Source organism: Pteropus alecto, unplaced genomic scaffold (genome assembly GCF_000325575.1).
Source record: "Pteropus alecto unplaced genomic scaffold, ASM32557v1 scaffold135, whole genome shotgun sequence".
NCBI classification, from domain to species: Eukaryota; Metazoa; Chordata; class Mammalia; order Chiroptera; family Pteropodidae; genus Pteropus; species Pteropus alecto.
This window is the reverse complement of record NW_006438076.1, coordinates 3975935-3994359: the sequence shown is the minus strand read 5'-3', so window position 1 is coordinate 3994359 and position 18425 is coordinate 3975935.

The window sequence follows — 18425 nt, the reverse complement described above, 5'->3', positions numbered from 1 at the left end:
TCTGAAAGGTGAAGAGGAAGTGGGTGGCTGACAAAGCAAAGCATTTCCACGAGGAACTTACGCACACGTGCCTAAGAAAGAGTTCCCTGGCTAGGGCGGCAAGAAAGCTGACTACTTCTCTGCGCCTGCAGATCCCAAGTTGGCAATTTTTTTTTTTTTTTGACAGAATGAGAAGCATCAATAGGATGAGTCCAAAATTTCAAAAGGTACAGCAGTTTCTTGGCCTTCTAGATCTTCAGGGACGGGCTGGCTTCTGAAACCTCCTCTACCTGGCTCCCTTGTCCCTCCTCAGCTTCAAGGCTGCTGCTCTTCCTCTGACACTCCAGGCTCTGTCCACAGGAAATGTGCTCAACTCCTGCAACAGAACTCTCTCTCCTCTTACCTCCATGTCTTCACACAGGTGCCCTGCCCTGGGTAGTCTTTCACACTCTTCCTCTGCTAATCCTCTGACCCCATAGATGTCAGGCCCTCTGGGAACTTTCCCTCACCCCTAGCCTGGGTGAGGCAACCCTGGTCTGTGCTCCACAGGGCTGCGTCCTGCCCTTCTCCTCCCTCGTATTAGTCTGCCTGGGCTACTGTAACAAAATACCACAGACAGGGGCTAACGTACCCAAGTTTGTTTTCTCACAGTTCTGGAGGATGCAAGTTCAAGATCAAGGTGCCCAGGGGGTTGGATTCTGGCGAGGATTCCCTTCGGAAGCCTTCCTACTCTGCCCTCACATGGGGTCTGTCCTCTCATGCACGTGTGGGGAGAGAGAGAGAGAGAGAGACAGAGAGAGAGAGCGAGCGCGCACACACTCTGGCATCTCTCTCTTCTTATAAGGACACCTGTCCTGTAGGTTTAAGGCCCCAGTCTTATGACCTCACTTAAACTTAATTACTTCTCTAAAGGCCTTATTTCCACACAATCACTTTAGGGTTGGGTGGGGGGGACACAATTTAATCCACATACTCCATTGGATTATAAATTCCATGAGAGCCCACCCTTGTCTACAGCTTATTGCTGTGTTCCTCAGCTCTGACTTCAGCCCATCTCCTCGTAGTTCTCTGTAATTCTACAGTACTGTACTTACAGCAAGGGCTCAATACATGTCCGTTGAATGAATGAAACTTTCAATTACTCGTGATGATAACAGGAGCTTTAGAAACATAGAAACATTCCGAAGCCATCTAGTTTAGGTTCCTAGTGGGAGGCTCCCTGCTAGTTAGAGACAGAATGAGGACCGGACGTCAGATTCACCATATTTCCTTCTTCTCTGAGTCCAGTGCTCTTTTTACCTGGAAAAAGAGTTCTCAAATAGCTGCATAAAACTAGTGATTCTTTTTTAGTCGTTGCCTGGCGTTTCTTTGCAAAGAAAAGGTTTTTGGTCTTTCGTGGACAAGCAACCATTCTCCCTCGCTTTGTCTCTCCAGCCACACGGCAGGTTTGCCCTCTGGTCCTGGTGATCTGCAGTGGGAGGCTCCCTGCTAGAAAAGGTTTTTGGTCTTTCGTGGACAAGCATTCACCCTCGCTTTGTCTCTCCAGCCACACGGCAGGTTTGCCCTCTGGTCCTGGTGATCTGCTAGAGCACTTGAAATGCTTTTCCATCTTCCCACCAGTCTGGCTGGGTCAGGGCAGCAGGATTTGGTCTGGGCGGGCAGGGACTCCCTCACCACGGGTTCTGATTCCTATCCCATGACCCAGGTGTGCGGCTCTGTGGCTTCCTGTTTCTCCGCTAATGGATTTTGTTAACTGTCATTTGCTTATGCAAATCTACCTCTTTCTGCATTAAAATGGACCCAATTATAAAGTGAAATCTCACAATTAAACCACTTAGTGAGGGACATTAAGCGAACAGAAGGAACTGATTTGTAAAAATTTCAGTGATAATTACAAAATGTTTCTGAAACGTGACTAAGTTCTAGGTTTTTCTTTAAACAAACATATGTACGTGCACATTTTCATATACATACCACACAGACGCATGCACATATTCTCACACACCTGTTTTCCATCTTCTCACCATGGGACTTGTTCTTGCTCCTTCTCTGGGTCTAAATTTTCCCCAAATAGAGGAAATTCCACCAGCCATCAGATCATGTCTGCAAAGTTCTTGGAAACCTTCCAAAAGAAATGGCCACTGGGCTGAGGAAGCTGGGGCAGGCAGGAAAACAGAAGAAGGTGTAATGGTTTTAATAAAGTCTCTTTGCCATCTTGGTGATTGATTGATATATTTTGGCATTTGCTGCCCAGCTCTGCTGTAATCGATAGCAGTTATAGACTGAGGAGCAGGAAAGGGTGGGGATGTGGGATAGGGCACTATTGATTGGTCTTACGGGAAAGAGCCTCGCCTGGTGACTGCAGTGCTGTGGCCACCAGAAATTGGACCTTTCTGTCCCAGAGGTTACCTTTCCTTACACCCATCCGAGCTAGGGGACACAGAGTCCAGAAACTTGGTCATGGATGCGAATAGATGGCATCCACCTAAAAAATCACTCTCTGGGATTTGAGGGAGCTAGTCACACACACACTTTCCTCATCATTCCCACAATTAGGGAGTGGGAACCCTAGTTTCCTGGGCGCTGGTGCAGAGACAGGGTGGAAAGGGTCTTTAAGGGCAAGGGGGTGATGGTATGTTTATGTTTCCAGGCTACCTCTATATCCAGGAACAAATCCAACTCGCTTGGCAGCCTGCTGCACGCTTCGGCAGTACAACATAGCAGTGACTTTAGCACAGACTCCAGAACCACATCCCTGGATTCAAAGCCCAGCCATGTATGTCACTCAGTGTGTGACCTCGGACAGATAAGTTAACCTTTCTATACCTTGTTCCTCTGTCAATAAAATGGATGATGATAATAATACCTAATTTCTAGGTTTGCTGTGATAGTCACGAGAGTCATAATATATGTAAAGAACTTGGAACAGTTCGGCAATATAGTAAATGCTATGCACATGTTGTCATTATTATGCGATGGTGGTGAACACCTGGGCTGGCATCCATGATATATGCGTGGAAACATATGGCACAATTTCTCTAACCAAACAGGGTCATCACAGCATTTGTCTTCTGCTGATGAGAGCACAGGGCTCAGGATCTAGGATCTGTTAAATAATTCTCTTACTATATCAACCCATTAGTATAGGATTTCTCAACCCTTTTTAGATTTTTTCCCCTAAAAGCTTAAAATAAAAAAAAAAGGTTCAGATGCAGAAAAAGAAGAATAAATTAGATTGAGAATGATAGCTTCAGTGCCCAAGAAGTCCAACAAAGACAAATAGTTATTCATTCAACAAACACCAAGCTCCTACTATGTGTGAGACAGTTTCAATTGATGTGACAGTGCCTGTGTGTGTTGATACATTCAAATGTGTAATGCCATCGCTCTGCAATGTCACGATAAGTAGCTTTTGTGTAATGAAGATTCCTCTATCTAGAACAATGTGCTCAAAACAGGAAATGTGTGTTTTTTTTTAAATTGCCGCTTAACATTTTTGTTGAAAACTTATTCATTTTTGAAGTATAGTTTTATGTCGTTTTTTTGTCATGGGTGAATTTTTAGATTTTAGAAATTCATTTCAGCATGTGAAGTAACTTTGGGCCTTATTTCCTTTTCAGCTGTAGAACTAGATACCATGATCAACAGAAGTTGGCCGATGGGCAAGCAGGTAGTAAGGAACATAGGTTGAGGGGTTTCATTATAGACTCCTAAAGGCTTAGAAGTGGAAGGGACCCTGGAGATCCTCTAGTTCATCTCCATGTTCAAGATGAGCCCAGAGAGGGGTAAAACTTTCAAAGCCTGACCAAGCCCATTGCTGGTCCACATACCATGAGTTTGTTGCTGACGCATTCCCAGCTCTTCATGAGACCCTTACCCTTTTTCAACTCTCCTTCTGTTTTCAGGTTTAGGCTGCTGCTATTGTTTGACAATTCAGTTCAAGACAACGAAGATGCCCCGAATACCTACTCAGTGGCAAGCACTGTGTTGGGTCTGGGACCCCATCAAGGAGCCTGTAGTAAATGGTATCAGCATATCCAAGTACTTGCTGCCTCTACCTGTGAAAGAATTATACTCATCTCTGCCACTGACATCAGACTTAATCATGCAACATACTTTGGCCAATGAAATTTGAGCAGAAGTGATATGTCACTTCTGAGCAGAGGCTTTTGAGGACATTTTTTGGTCCCACTCACACTTTTCCCCCCTATCTACCAGCACAGTGATATGTCCAGAATAGGGATGCATCTCTAGCTGGGTCCCACATGAGGAGAAGACGCAGAGTGGAACCAGAGTCCAGCCGACATATAACACGCTGAGAGATAAACCTTTGTGAGATGAGTGACTAAGATCCGTGGTTGTTTACCCTGCTGTATAACAAGCATAAGCTGTCGGCTATAGAGAGGACCAGGGATTAGTTGGAGAGATGGCTTATTTCCAGCTGAAACATAGGGTGAGGAATGCTTTGCTAGATGTATACACAGAAGATTCTTTCCCCAAAAGAGGGAAAACGAGCTCTCTGGGGACAAGGCAAAACTATCAGGAAAAACTATCTAGAAGAGGCAATTGCTTAGAAGAGTTTTGAAGACTGAAGGGAAGTTCACTGTATTAGGGGCTTTGGAAATTTTTTTATTGAGGTATTCTAGTCAGAGAGACCAGTGTGCACAGATACGATGTATCAAGATATGTTTGAGAATTGCCTGTAACATCCACAATTATAGTGCAGGATCAGATTTTTCAGTCTTTGAAAATTTTTGACCACCGACCACTGTGTCAGATCCCCAAGGGGGTATGTGCAGACACTCGGATAAAAGTACATCATTTATTTTGGTTAGAGCTTTGGCCCCCAGTCATCCTCTGACCTCATATCCCGAGGAGCTAAGATGGACTATGTGTGAGCTGTAGGGACCCTTTTTCGAAAGTTTAATTTTTTATTTTAATCAGAGAATACAGATTCATGATTTAGAAATCAATAGTTGCCTTGCCTTACCGCTTCCCACGCCCAGGTCCCATTCACCAAGGCAGTCACCATCAACTCTTATAGTTTTCTCTTTTTTATATATTGCCATATTTTAAAATAACACGCTTATACTGCTAGTTTTTGATTTACTAATTTTATAAATTATATGTTGATTTTCTATCATGCTAGATGAGAACGTAGTTTTCCCACACCATTCTCCCCCAACTTCATCCTTGCACTTCCTTCCTTCTATCTCTCCAACATAAACTTTCTTTTTTTGTGAACTCTATATTTGGGTTTATATGCTAATGACTATGCAAATGTCATGTACTCTCGAGTCAAGTAGTGCACTGTGATCGTGACTCCTCTTTTGTACAATCCTTTATCCTGGAGTTTACGATTGCCTCCTTTTTTTTTTTTTTTTTTAATTAATCTGGTATCCAAATGTACTTATAATTAATTTTAAAAAATCATTCAACCACTCTACTACATACTTGTCAATACTGTGTTCCATACATTCAAGCCCATCTGTTCCATTTTTCCCCCTATAGTTATCCCTCCAAGAACCTTCTGTTTTTCTATTCCAATCTGGATTGGCTGCTCTTGGCATTGGAATACTGCATGGCTATCATCCCGAAGCTTCCCTTTACCATCGTTTTGAATATTTTTCTTTACTACCTTCTTATGTTGCATGCCCTATTTCCTGCATCCCCTACCTTCTTTATTAGATTATCATCTAACTTTAAAAAACCCCATCCTTTAATAACTTCTTAAGAATGAGTGCTTGGGAGGTAATTTCTTGAGTCATTCACTCTCTGAAAATATCTGTATAGTACTCTGATATGTCACAGATAATTTATTTGGGTATAGAATTCTAGATTAAAAAATATTTTCTTTAAGAATTTAGAAGGTATTTCTCTTTTAATGTCTGATGTTGCTTTTGAAGAAGTTTAATGTTCTTATTCTTGTTTCTCTTATCAGTTTTTTTTTCTTTTTAGAAGATTTTGGGGATTTTTATTTCGCCCTCATGATTTAAAATGTCATAATAATAATGGCGGTGGGCACTGGTATATAGTTTTTACATCGTTTGTACTGGGCTAATCAGGAGATTAATATCCTTTATTTCTCGCTTTCTTTTTTTACTTCACGCACTGGAAAATTTCCTCATCTTTGTCTTCTAAACCTTACGAGTTTTTGAAAAACTTTTAAATTATATTTTAATTTAAAAGAGGCTTTTTTCCACTTAAGTTTTCCTTTTACATTGTAATCTCTTCTTGTTTCAGGAAGGAAACCTTTCCTTTTATCTTTTCAAATTTGTCTTATTCTCCCTTTTCTCCTTGCAAAATCTTCTATCAACTCAGATATTCCTTTTTTCCTATTTATTTGCTCCTTTTTTCTTTTCTTTTTCTTGTCGGTTCACACACACGTATTTTAAAAACATCTACAAGAGTATAAACATACAGAATTCTATGTGTCGTGTCGCAACACAACATCAGGTGCAAAGTCTAATTTCGACAATTAAATTGTGGATTTAATTTTCAGCCTCTCTTTGGATCTAATGTGGACATGGCTTTAAGGGAAGCAGACCAAAATTCCATGAGTCTTGGGCTTGGGTTTTTTAAACTGAGCCAGGAACCCTTTTTACGCAAGGTGGTGTATTCTGTAGCTGTGTGCAATTCTTAAAGACCAGAATCTCACCTCCTGTGAGCCTAGTAGGTGCAGCGTGCTGGTCCAGAGGTCCGCCTCGCCTGTATCTACAGAGGAACTGAGTGAGTGGATCATAGCCAAGTGTGAGCACCAGTAGCTGGCAATGCAAGGTCATCACCAAGCCAAGGCCGGATAGGTGTTCATGGCAGCACGACCATTTAGCTACTTCATTCTGACCTCTCTATGTGTCCACACCAGTCAGGGTTACCACTCGAGAGTTTACCTGAGAATTCCAGACCTCAGGATGGCCATTTCCTGCGCTGTTGTCCTCAGTGGGGAGCATGAGTCAGCTTCGCTGCTCATAGCAATTTGCAATAGTGCTTGGCTTCCTGGAAGCTGTGCAGTGGGTGAAATTGTCTTCCAGAGCATAGAGGCAATGGGGCACCCTAAACGCAGGTGAAAGGTGGGCAAGTACAGCTGGATACATCTGGCTCCATGTTCTGAGCCAGGCAGAAGCTCCTAGGTACCCACTAGAATATGTGGGCCAGTCACAGTCCTTAGGGTACTGTAACACTCCCCTGCAACCCCTGCCCCGCCCACCACCTTGAAACAGACCAGAAGGAGCCATGTGGGGGTGCTTGTCACTCATCTTTCTCCTCCTGTGGCAGAGGGAGATGCCAGCCTGCAGGGGGTCTCTGCCTCGGAGTCCACACCAGAGTGTGCTTTCCTGCAGCCCGGATCCTCGCATGCTCTCTCTCTCAGAAAGGGACCGCTGGGCCTCGGAGCATCTCTCACCCACGGGAGCTGCCCAGGTCGCAGACCCGTGGCTTGCCCCGGACGTCATAGTGGAGTGGGAAGTGCCCAGCGCTGCGGCAAAGCTTCCTCTGGGGGTTGTAGGCTTTGCAGGGGCGCTGCGGCTGTCACTGTCAGCTGTGTCAGATGAAGGCCAACCCCCCCCCCTCCCTGTTTGCTACCTTTTTCACATTTGAGAATTTCTTTAAATATCTGATGATTCTTGACTGTTTATTCGTATTTGAGAAAGAGGCACTAAAGTTGATTTTGCAAGCTTGTTATGGGAATGGCAGAGTTGGTCAGCTGATGGGCTTCACGGGGTTCTTCAGGTGGAAAGTGAGCCTTTCACCGAGGGACTCGGGTGTCTCTAACTGGGGTTCCCGCTGAGTCCATTCAGCCCTTGAGAGAAGAATCTTCTAGTTGACTGGGTGGCGGTGTGGGGACGTTGTTAGCAAGGCCAGAGAAAGGACTAAAGGCCACATAGCTCAGCGTGCAGACTCCTCTTTAATTCTCTTCACCCTCCACCATACTTACTGTTTCCCAAGGCTGATATTGTTCTTATTCAGTTTCTCCAAAGAAAAAAAGCTCTTGTTTCCTGGTGGATAGAGGAGTGTGACCGACTGGCTGTGTGGGGAGGGCGGAGACCACTGCTATAGACAGACTTTTCACCAGTGCCTCTCACTGTCCAGCCAGGTATCTGGCGCGGCACCACAGAGCTTGACGCCTCTGAGGGCTGAACCTCTCAGGGCTTCGCAGAGTGGATCAGCCCCCACTGTAGGCCCTCGGCTTGCGATTTCTTCTCTCTGCTGAGCCAGCTACCACTCTCCCTTCTTTATCCTGTTAAAAAAAATTGCAAAACTCTCTATCACTGTTTTTTCCTCCCCCATTCTTGTCCTTGGTTTATATCTTTGTAGTTTCTAGAGGTTGGGCTGCTGATCCACAGGCCCCCCCTGGGGTGACAGCCACTAAGGTGAGAAGATAGGTAGGTGACTGGGTTTTATTCTGGGTCTCACAGCCCCTCAGCGATCCCTGTAGGCTCCTCTTCTTCACATTGTCCCTTAAATATTGGTGTTTCTGAGCCTTCTGCCTCACGAGGACTATTGTTGTCCCTTTAGTATAAGATGAAGACTGGGGGGAGGCCCAAAGTCCACTCGTGGTCCCTTTCTCTGCGCTCACATCCTGGTTTTGGCTCCTGAACCAGAGAGGAGGAAGTGGCGAAGACTGAGAAGGCATGGCCAGCCTTCGCCAGCTGCCCAAGGACCCGGGGCCTCACCTTCTTTGGTTCTACCTCGGTGCTTGTCTGGCCTTCAAATGCTTTTCCTTGACCCCAAACAGGAGGGCTCCCAGATTGGCCCAATTATACCAGCCTCATGGGAGGGCAGAGACGTAGAAAGCACCCCCTTTCCTTAGTCCAGTTCTGTTATTCTAAGCACCCGTCTAGGTGTTGGCATTCTACTTGTGAGAAAAGCAGACTGGATACTACTGACCCGGACCTTTTAATCTAGACCCTGGAAAGACAACAATAGTAACAACAAAGCAAACACTCCGCTCCCTAGTAGAGGCCCCATTGTGTCTCTGTCATCCATTTGGTTCTTAAATGACTGCTGAGCTCCTGTTATGTAGGATTGGAACAGGAAGGTTGGGGAGGGGTGTCATGGGTGAAGCAAGGAGCTTTTGAGTAGGTGGCCAGTACCCATGATGCTATTTCATGCGTCCAGGTCATCTTACACATGTCATTTCCACATACATCGACTGCTATCATTTGCCATTTTGATAAATTCCATTTGTTCTTTAAAACTGTTCCGTAAGCCCTTCCTCTGCAAAGTCTTCCCTGACCCACCCACCACCCTGCATTAATCACTCCTCAGTACTCCTCCCTCCTCTGTATAATCAACGGTGTCCTGAGTTAGGCACTGCTTCATGCACTGAAGGCACAATACGGGTGAGACCCTATGCAGGATATGAGGACACACTGACAAGGGTTGAGTCTCAGCTCCCCCTCACACTAGCTTCGGCCTTGGGCAAGTGGATTAACCTCTTGGGCGTCAATCTTCTCATCCATAAAGGGGGAATAATAAAATCTACCATGAGGCGTCATGGTGGAAACGAAGTGACTATAAAGTGCCGAATGAGAGCAGATAACTGGCACCGAAATGTTGGTCTTCATTCCTTTCTCCTTTTAAGAAGCTACTGCTCTAATGAAGGGAGAGTGACAAGCAAATCAATAAATGCAGTGATCTGTCATAGGTGCTGTGATGAAGGATACGAACTAACTGCCGCTGATTCATGAGTTAGCCTCCCGGTCTTTCTCAGCAGACCGTGCCACCGGCCCGTGAGCTGCTTGAGAGCAGGACCAAATGATTCTGTCCTGTCAGCGCTGTTCCCCCAGCACCTCACTCAGTGCCTGGTGTGAAGTAGCTTACTCAGTAAACGCCTGAGTAAATAAAGTGGGAATGACTCCTGCCGCCACCTGACCACGGTTGGCTGGGCAGAGCCATACTCAGCATTGCCTTTTTTTTTTTTTAAATAGTTGTTTCTACTTCAGAGAAGGGAAAATGTGAGAAACTTCTCTCCTCACTGGAGGCTAATTTTTTGAAACACTATCAAAGTTTGAGACCTGAGCATCCCCCGACTTCTCTTGGATGATAAGAATGCATCACCAGAGATGAGGGACATCTCATCCAGTATCCTGTGGGAATGGCCTCCCTTGCTCCCTTCCCCGAGCACCCAGGCATACGGACCTCCACCAGTCTAGCCTCCTTTTCAAATGAGTCTGTCCCCCAAGAAGCAAACGTTTTCTCTCCCTGGCCCTGACTTGAAATAAAACAACTTAGCCTGCAGACAGTTTTATGGTCCCTCGCCTTCCATTCCTCTTGTCGAGTCATCACACTGGTGAGAGCCCAGCCCAGGCTCTGATTTATATAGCTCTCCCAGGCCCCTGTTGGATTCAGAGTCTGGAACAATAAGACAGGGCTATCTATCACCCCTCTGCTCAGATCTCCCTGGACTCATTGGAAAGGAAGGAAGGGTGGGTGGCAGGGAAGGCAGCCTCGGGGGTCCTGCCCAGAGAGCATTTGTCACATTGATCGAATGTGCAGGCAGGAGCGGGGTGGGGGTTATGGAGCCTTTTTGTCTTACCTCAGGCCTCCCCTGTGACAGCAGGGACACAGTAGAGCAGGGACTGGAAAGGAATTAGAGCTCAGAAGGCTGATCTTGGCTATGGATGCCACCCCTACCTGCTCCAACTCGGACTGTAGCAACCGCTGGTCCAACCGTGTTTGATCTCTACCCATCCTGGCACATAGTAGGCATGAGACTAAGAGCTATGTTTGCTGACTGACTAAGCCTCTCTTTCCTCTGTACGTCCTTGACGGATCTCAGGATCAAGGGTCATTCAGAGAAGTCCTTGCACACGTACACATTCCGCTTCTATGCTTGTGCAGATGCGTGTCCTACATGTTAATCTGTGACAAGTGCTCATGTGTGTCTGCAAGCCGCACACATGTACACAGGAGTCTACTTTCTAAGAGTCGAGATTCTTAACTTCCAGGGTGGGTGACCCAAGAGAAACCATAACTTTAGCTTCTGTTAAGAATTAGATCACGCTCTGCCAGGAGGGAAGGGGTTGGTGGGGCTACTTCTAAATGGCCTTCTGTATTTTCTGACTCCTGATCAGCCAGACCAGAAAAGGGGCTAGTATGTGGTCATCGTCTGTAAACAACTGGAAGTAGTCATTGCTCCCAGGAACCCTACTCTTTAGACTTGGGGAGTGCTTTCTAGGAAACCAATTGTGCTGGGGACGGGGCCCAGAGGGTTGAGAACAGCGACTCTCTCTGCTGCTGCCTGTGCAGAGGGAAGGTGCCACTTCTGGCAGAGTGCAAAGACCCTTGGGAGAGCATTTTGGCTGTCAGGAAATTAGAGGCTTTGTTCAAAGTCGGGAAAAGAAAATCGATGCTGCCCGAATTTGGGAGCCGAAGGAAAGAGAATTCAAGGGCTGCCGCGGTTGTGGCTTTGTTGTGTCTTTTTGTTTTCGTGCTGCAGAAGCGATAACACGTGACGGCCTGAGCGTCGCTGCCTCCCAGCGCCTGGGTAGTTGGCTGACCTGAGGAGAAGCCAAGGGTGGCTAATGAGTCATTAACAGTCTTTATCAAATTAGGATTATAATCCATTTCAACATGCAGAGGAAAATGTTTCAAATTATCTGCTTTCTTAATTGCAACTCAAAGATTTGGCAGGAAATGATCATGAAAGATAACGTCTGGAAATTGATGGATTATGCAGATGTGTGTCTAAGCTTCCAGAACTCTAATAGCTGGAGAATTCGTCCCCACACGCATGTACGTATGTTCACACTGATACTTGTATGTACAAACACACCTGCAATAAATACTAATTCAGGATACTACCAGACAGACAGACAGACACACACACACACACACACACACACACACACACACACACACACACACACAGAGTTATATCTGTGCACGGTAAATCAAGCCATTGATTTAGGCAATTTGAATAGATTGAAATTGCCACCAAATGCTGAGAGACCGGACAGTGCAAGGTAAGATATGAAAGAAACACTTAATCTTTGCCTCTAAGAAGCTCAAAATCTCCCAGGGAGCCAATGCATTCCTGTTTGAAATATAAGAGCATGTATGAAGCAACATTCAAGTGCATGTTACTCTATGGGAGATCTGAGCACACAATTCAGAAAGCTATAGGACGTGGGTGTCTTGAATCCAGCAGACTTTCTGGAGAGGATGAGTGTTGACTGGATTGCGGACGTTCCCCCGTGCATCGTGATAGCAGCCAGTGGTGACGGCTGCAGAAGAGGACATGCCATGTTTGACAAGAAACCTGCAGCACCACAGGGACACAGTTGTGTCTGCAGAACCTTCGGGGGAGGGTGGGGCTGCTTTGGTTAGTGAACCAGGCCAGCTCCTACTTGCCTTATTAAATCAGGGGAGATTTGAAGCTCACCCCATCCTCGTCCCTCCTACTGGCCTCGGTTTCTCTGACTGCAGAACGGGAGTGCGGTCTGAAGGCAGAGTTAGGATTTTCTACATGGCTCTCGGTCCCTGAACACCTGTGAGATCTCTGTGAGTTCAGGGTTTATAATCTGTTCATCCCGATAACCAGCCTAAAGGCCTAGCATGTGCCTGGTCAGCCTAGATGCTAAATGGGAACTGATGTGGGTACGGTTTCTAGAGGCTATCGGTATATGCGTGTGGAGTGAGTGAAGCCGTGAATGAATGAGGCGGGGAAGGAGTGAATGTTTGCACTTTATGAAGAAGCCATGCAGAATAGTGATTTGGAACATGGGTTCTGGAGGCAGAGCACCAGAGTCCACACCTGGTGACGCGTTACTCCCCTTATCTAAGCCTCACAGGGATGCATGTTGAGCACTTAGCAAATAATCAATACGTATTAGCGATTATTATTGCTTGATGTTTGTTTCCTTCTTCCTTGCTAAGCATATCATGCTGGATACGTTGGGTATCTCATTCCCTCATTTGATCACTCTTCCTCTGCATGCCCCTATAATGTGATAAGACAGGAGCAGGTTCTGCTGGGGATGTGGCCTCATCCTTTCCCAGAGTTGGTGCTCGGTTCTTTGAACCGTGCTCCGGCTGCCGTAGGTCCCAGCTGCCAGAATGAAGTTGGGAGCCCGGCCATGCAAAATCCTCAGCTCAGGAGGGGCTTATGCAGCATCAGAGGCAACAAATGCTCACAGGGCTCATCGCTGGAGACAGGGAGGATCTAGATGTTCCATGGGACAGGCAGAAGGATGGAGGGCAGTTCTGTGAGAGGTGGTGATGATGAGGGTAGTGAGAATGAAGTTGAGGCCAAGGGAGAGCTCGGTGACAGCAGGGGTAACAATTGTAATAGTGATAAGGAGGTTGAAAAGGAGATGGTGGACGAAGGGTTCAGGGATGGTTGCTCTCATATGCAGGAGAAGAGGTCTTTGCGTTGGGAAGAGTAGATGTTTCAAAACCACATGTCACCCTGGGGATGGACGAAGGAGAACTGAGCAACCTCTGTACTCGGAGGGAGGAGGTATTGAGTGTCCTATTGGCTTCTCCCCATCACCCCTCAGCTGATCCTGGGTAGTGTTGGTGGGAAGCCGAATAAACTGAAGAACTGGGGAGCCAGAGTGACTCATGATTAATGATAAAGTTTTCAGCATCTAAACGTAGTATACACTAGGACAAAAACAAAGCCCAAAAGAGAGGCTTTAATAAAAACTGACTCTAAGTCACCCAGTAATTTAAAATTTTCTAGTAGCCACATTACAACGGTAAAAGAAACAGTGAAAATATTTTAATAGCCTACTTTTATTTAATTCAATGTAAGCATAATGTTATCATTTCAATATCTAATATATATAAAATAATGAGTAACGAAACGTTTACCGTTCTTTTTAAAATACTGTCTTCTAAATCAATTATGAATATTACACTTAGAGCACATCTCAGTTTAGACCAGCTGCATCTCACTTGCTCAGTAGCTACTTGTGGCTGGTGGCTGCTGTTTTGGACAGCATAGGTTCATATCTTCCTTCCTCAAAATTTTGTGGCCAAACTCTTGGGATGCCATTTCCCACAGTGCCACTTTTTAAAAATCATCGTAGCATTTTAGAGTCTAAATATTCTCTCTTTCAACATTCCTCTTTCTCAGTTCTTTCAAACTGGCTGTGCTACTGCCACCCCTTGCCAGAACCCGGGAAGAACTACAGAATCCCTCAGAACTCCTTTCTTGTGTCTCACAGAGCCTCTCTTCTGGAGCTAGGGCTGGGCAGTTCCCTTGGGAGCTTGTGAGCATGCATGTGTATGTGTGTGAACTGCATGCATGTGTGTCGTGTACGTGTGTTGGGGAGTTGGGAAGTAACGCATGGGTAAGACAGTGCTGGATGAAACTTTCCATACGAACATCAGTACCATAAGAAAGATAAGCTTTTTGAAAGGCTTTGGGGACTGTATTGCTCCTATATTAGAGAAGTCAGTTAGAGACACGACCCAGTTAATTGCCTATCATGTGCCCAGAGGACAGGTTGCATCCCCCATATTTCAGAGGATGGGGTGGAAAGAAAGAGGGAGCAAAGATGCTTTCATCAGAGATGGATAAGGGCCTGGCCACCTCAACTTCCAACTCAGAGCGGAATCCGGGAGCCCCCACCTTTCAGAGGACTTACAGTGTCTGAGTTTTCACACTGAACAGGTCCCCCGCCATTGTCTCCAAGGGGTGTGCGCTTATGCATTTAAGCAGAGCAGAATCTTCCTCACTTGGCCCTGGCTGCCCCAGCACCACAGTCTCACCTGGTTCCAGGAAGGAGGTCTGAGGTAGAGACTGCCCCGCTCCTTTCTGTGCTCCCATTATCTGTGCTTACAGCCCTCAGAGCCTGTCACAGCATCCTCAGTAAGCACTATCTCCCTTCCTCAGGCCAATTAAGTCAGCGCTATAATAAAGGCACAGGCAAGTGCTGAGAAAGCCCGGAGTAAGGGCTATTAAATCTAATGGCTCCATTTGTTAGAGAGCCTCCCGTGTGCCAGGGACTGTGCCGAGCTCTTTGCCTTCATTATTTTATTTAATCCCCAATGGGCTCATGAGTTGGAAACTATTATCATCCTCATTTCACAAAGGCAGAAACCGAGCCTTTGGACGGTGTCAGTCAGTATCTTAACGTGACAGGGTGAAAATTTGAGCCAGGTCCGTGTGACTTCGAAGCTGGTGCTTTCCGCTGGGGAAGCCAAGGAAGTTTTGCAAAGATGTGATATTTGAGTTAAGTCTTAACGGCAGATGGAATCTGGGAAGGTAAGAAAAAGAGGACTGAAAAGTCAAGGCTGAAGGAACAGCGTGAGCAAGTGCAGGAAGAGTTGAGCCATATGAGGCATTCTGGTCTACGTAAGCTCTGGGGATGGCTGGAAGCGAAGTGCCCAAACCTCTCACCTGCAGCAGCTTTTTTAAAAAAAAAATTAATAAACTTATTTTTTTAGAGGAGTTTTTGGTTCATAGCAAAGTTGAGCAGAAAATGTGGAGATTTCACACTTATGCTCCTGACCCCGCCCCAGTTTCTTGCACTATCAACATGCCCCACTAGAATGGTACGCTTGCTATAATCGATGGACTACATTGACATATCATCACCCATAGTCCACAGTTTACATTAGAGCTCAGTCTTTGCGTTGTTCATTCTGGGGTTTGGACAAATGTATAATGACATGTATCCATCATTATAGTATCACCTGGAATATTTTCACTGCCTAAAATCCTCTTTGGTTTGATTATTCATTCATCTTTTTGCCATCCATCCCCTGGCAACCACGGACCTTTTTATGATCTCCATAGTTTTGCCTTTTCTATAGTGTCATATAGTTGGAATCATATAATATGTAGACTTTTCAGTGGCTTCTTTCACTTAGTAATATGCATTTAAGATTCCTTCATGTGTTCTTATGGCTTGATAGCTCATTTCTTTTTAGTGCTGGATAATATTCCATTGTCTGGATGGGACACAGTTTAATTATCTATTCACCCACTGAAGGATATCGTGGTTGCTTGCAAGTTTTGGCAATTATGAATAGAGCTGCTATAAACATCAGGTCTGTGTAGGTCTTTTCTGTGGACACAACTTTTCATTTCATTTGGGAGTGCAATTGCTGGATCATAACGATTAAGAGTTTGTTTGTTTAGTTGTATAAGAAACCACTAAACTGTATTCCAAAGTGGCTATACCTTTTTGCATTCCTACCAACAATGAATGAAAGTTCTAGTTGCTCCACATCCTTGTCAGCCAGCATTTGCTACTGTCAGTGTTTTGGATTTTGGTTGTTCAAATAGGTGTATAGTGGTATCTTGTTGGTTTAATTTGCCTTTCCCTAGTGACATATAACACAGAGCATCTTTTCACATGCTTCTTCACCAACTGTATATCTTCTTTGGTGAAGTATCTGTTCAGGTCTCTGCCTATTTTTTAATCGAGTTATTCATTTTCTTATTGTTGAGTTTTAAGAGTTCTTTGTATATTTTGGATAACAGTCCTTTATCAGATATGTCTTTTACAAATAGTTTCTCCCAGTCTGTGGCTTGTCTTCTCATTCTCTTTGTGCAGTAGCTTTTAAAAGATGGATTTTCCAAGCCCTTCTCCAGATCCTCTTTCTCCAGGGAATAGAACCAGGAACTCTGAACTATAATGATCTTATGCAGGAAGTCCATGAGCCAGCACTGGGAGCCTCTGGAAGGTGGAGTTGAGGGATGTATTGGCAGGGATATAGATTAGCCTGAAAGGGAGATCAGGGTCAGCCAGATAAGGAGGAGGTACTTGAATGCTATGCTAGGAATGGGGCATTCAAAGTCCTTTTTTAAATGATGAGGCTCAAAAAACATCTTAGGCTAAATCTTAGAACTAATGGAAAGCCACTGAGGATTCTGAGGGGAAACCAAGGTGTGATCTAACCTTTGTTTTAGGAAGAACATTCTGGTGATAGTGTATAGGAAGTATTGAAGGTATTGGAGACATTAGACCAGTTAGAAAATCATCGAAATATTCTAGGTGACTATGGTAAGTCACTCAACTGGGACTGGACAGTAATAGAGAATCAAGTTCCATTCAGTTCAATGCAGCAAGTAATTCGTTAGTATGTTTTCTAGACTGAGCACTGTACCATGGGATCCTAAGATGAAACAAAATATTGTCCCCATCCTCGAGGAACTCACAACCTATCAAAATTCGTCAGGTATCATTAGGTTGAGAACAAAGAGAAGTGGTAATTGGAGAGCGTTATGGGCTGAATTATGTTCCTCTGCAAATTCACACGTTATGAAACTCCCAATATGACTTTATTTGGATAAAGGGGATTTAAGTAGGTAAAGTTAAATGATGTCATAAGGGTGGGACCCTAATCCAATAGAATTGGTGCCCTTATAGGAAGAGGAAGAGATACCAGAGGAAAGTCTGGTGTACAGAGAGGAAAGGCCATGTGACGACACAGCAAGAAAAAGCCATCTCTAAGCCAGGAAGAGAGGTCTCACTAGAAATCAATCCTGCTGGCACCTTGATCTTGGGCTTTTAGGCTCCAGAACTGTAAGAAAGTAAATGTCTATTTTTTAGGCCACCTAGTCTGTGGTATTTTGTTATGGCACCAGAGCAGACTAATACAAAGTCATAAATTTTTATTCAGAGGGTGACATAGACATCATTAGTCAGGCAAGAACCTGGGCTGCTTATACTAAAGACAGACTAAGTGGGGATAGAATGAGAAGAGGGCCCAGAACCAAGCCTTAGAAACGCCAACATTTAAGAGTGATAACTAAGATTGGTAGGAACACCTGTTTGGTTATAATGTTGATGCGTTGGTGACTTACATGACATGTGGCCCCTCTCCATCCTCTTCTTCATTCTCAGCAGTATGAAGGAGGAGAAATTGTAGAGTATTTGAAGTGAATTCTACAGACTCACTAATAGAGCCAATATTCAGGTATAGAACCTATGGAGTTTGACATATTATGGATTCATACGGTTCATTTATCATTTGCTAGCTTGTATCTGCTGTATTCTTGCATTATTATTATTTATTGTTTTATATATTGGTGCTTTGTCTTCTTCCACTAGAAGGAAGGCTCCTTGAAGAAGACAAATATTTGCTCTGAACGATTATAAAGATGGTTACATTTAAGTTATAATTTTTAAGCTTTTGCAAATTACAAAAAAAAAAAATAGTCAAAACAAGATACACTTAAAAAATTTACAATGTGCGTTTAAAGCATTGAAAGGGTATTAGTAGACATCACAGTATTTTAAAAGGCTCCAAAAGTCAACAGCTCATGGCAATGGGTCTCCTGATTCAAGAAAGTGTTGGGCTCCAAACTAGATTTCAGAAAATGAGGGGCGTGACAAGTGGGAATCAGTGATGCATGGCTGTTGCCTGCAGTACTATTTACGGCTCACTGACACCTCTCTGATGGGGTTAAGTATTTACATTCAGCCTGATTCTCCCCTCTGACTCTTGCAGGCCACAGCAAGTCACTTAGAGCCCACGGAAAG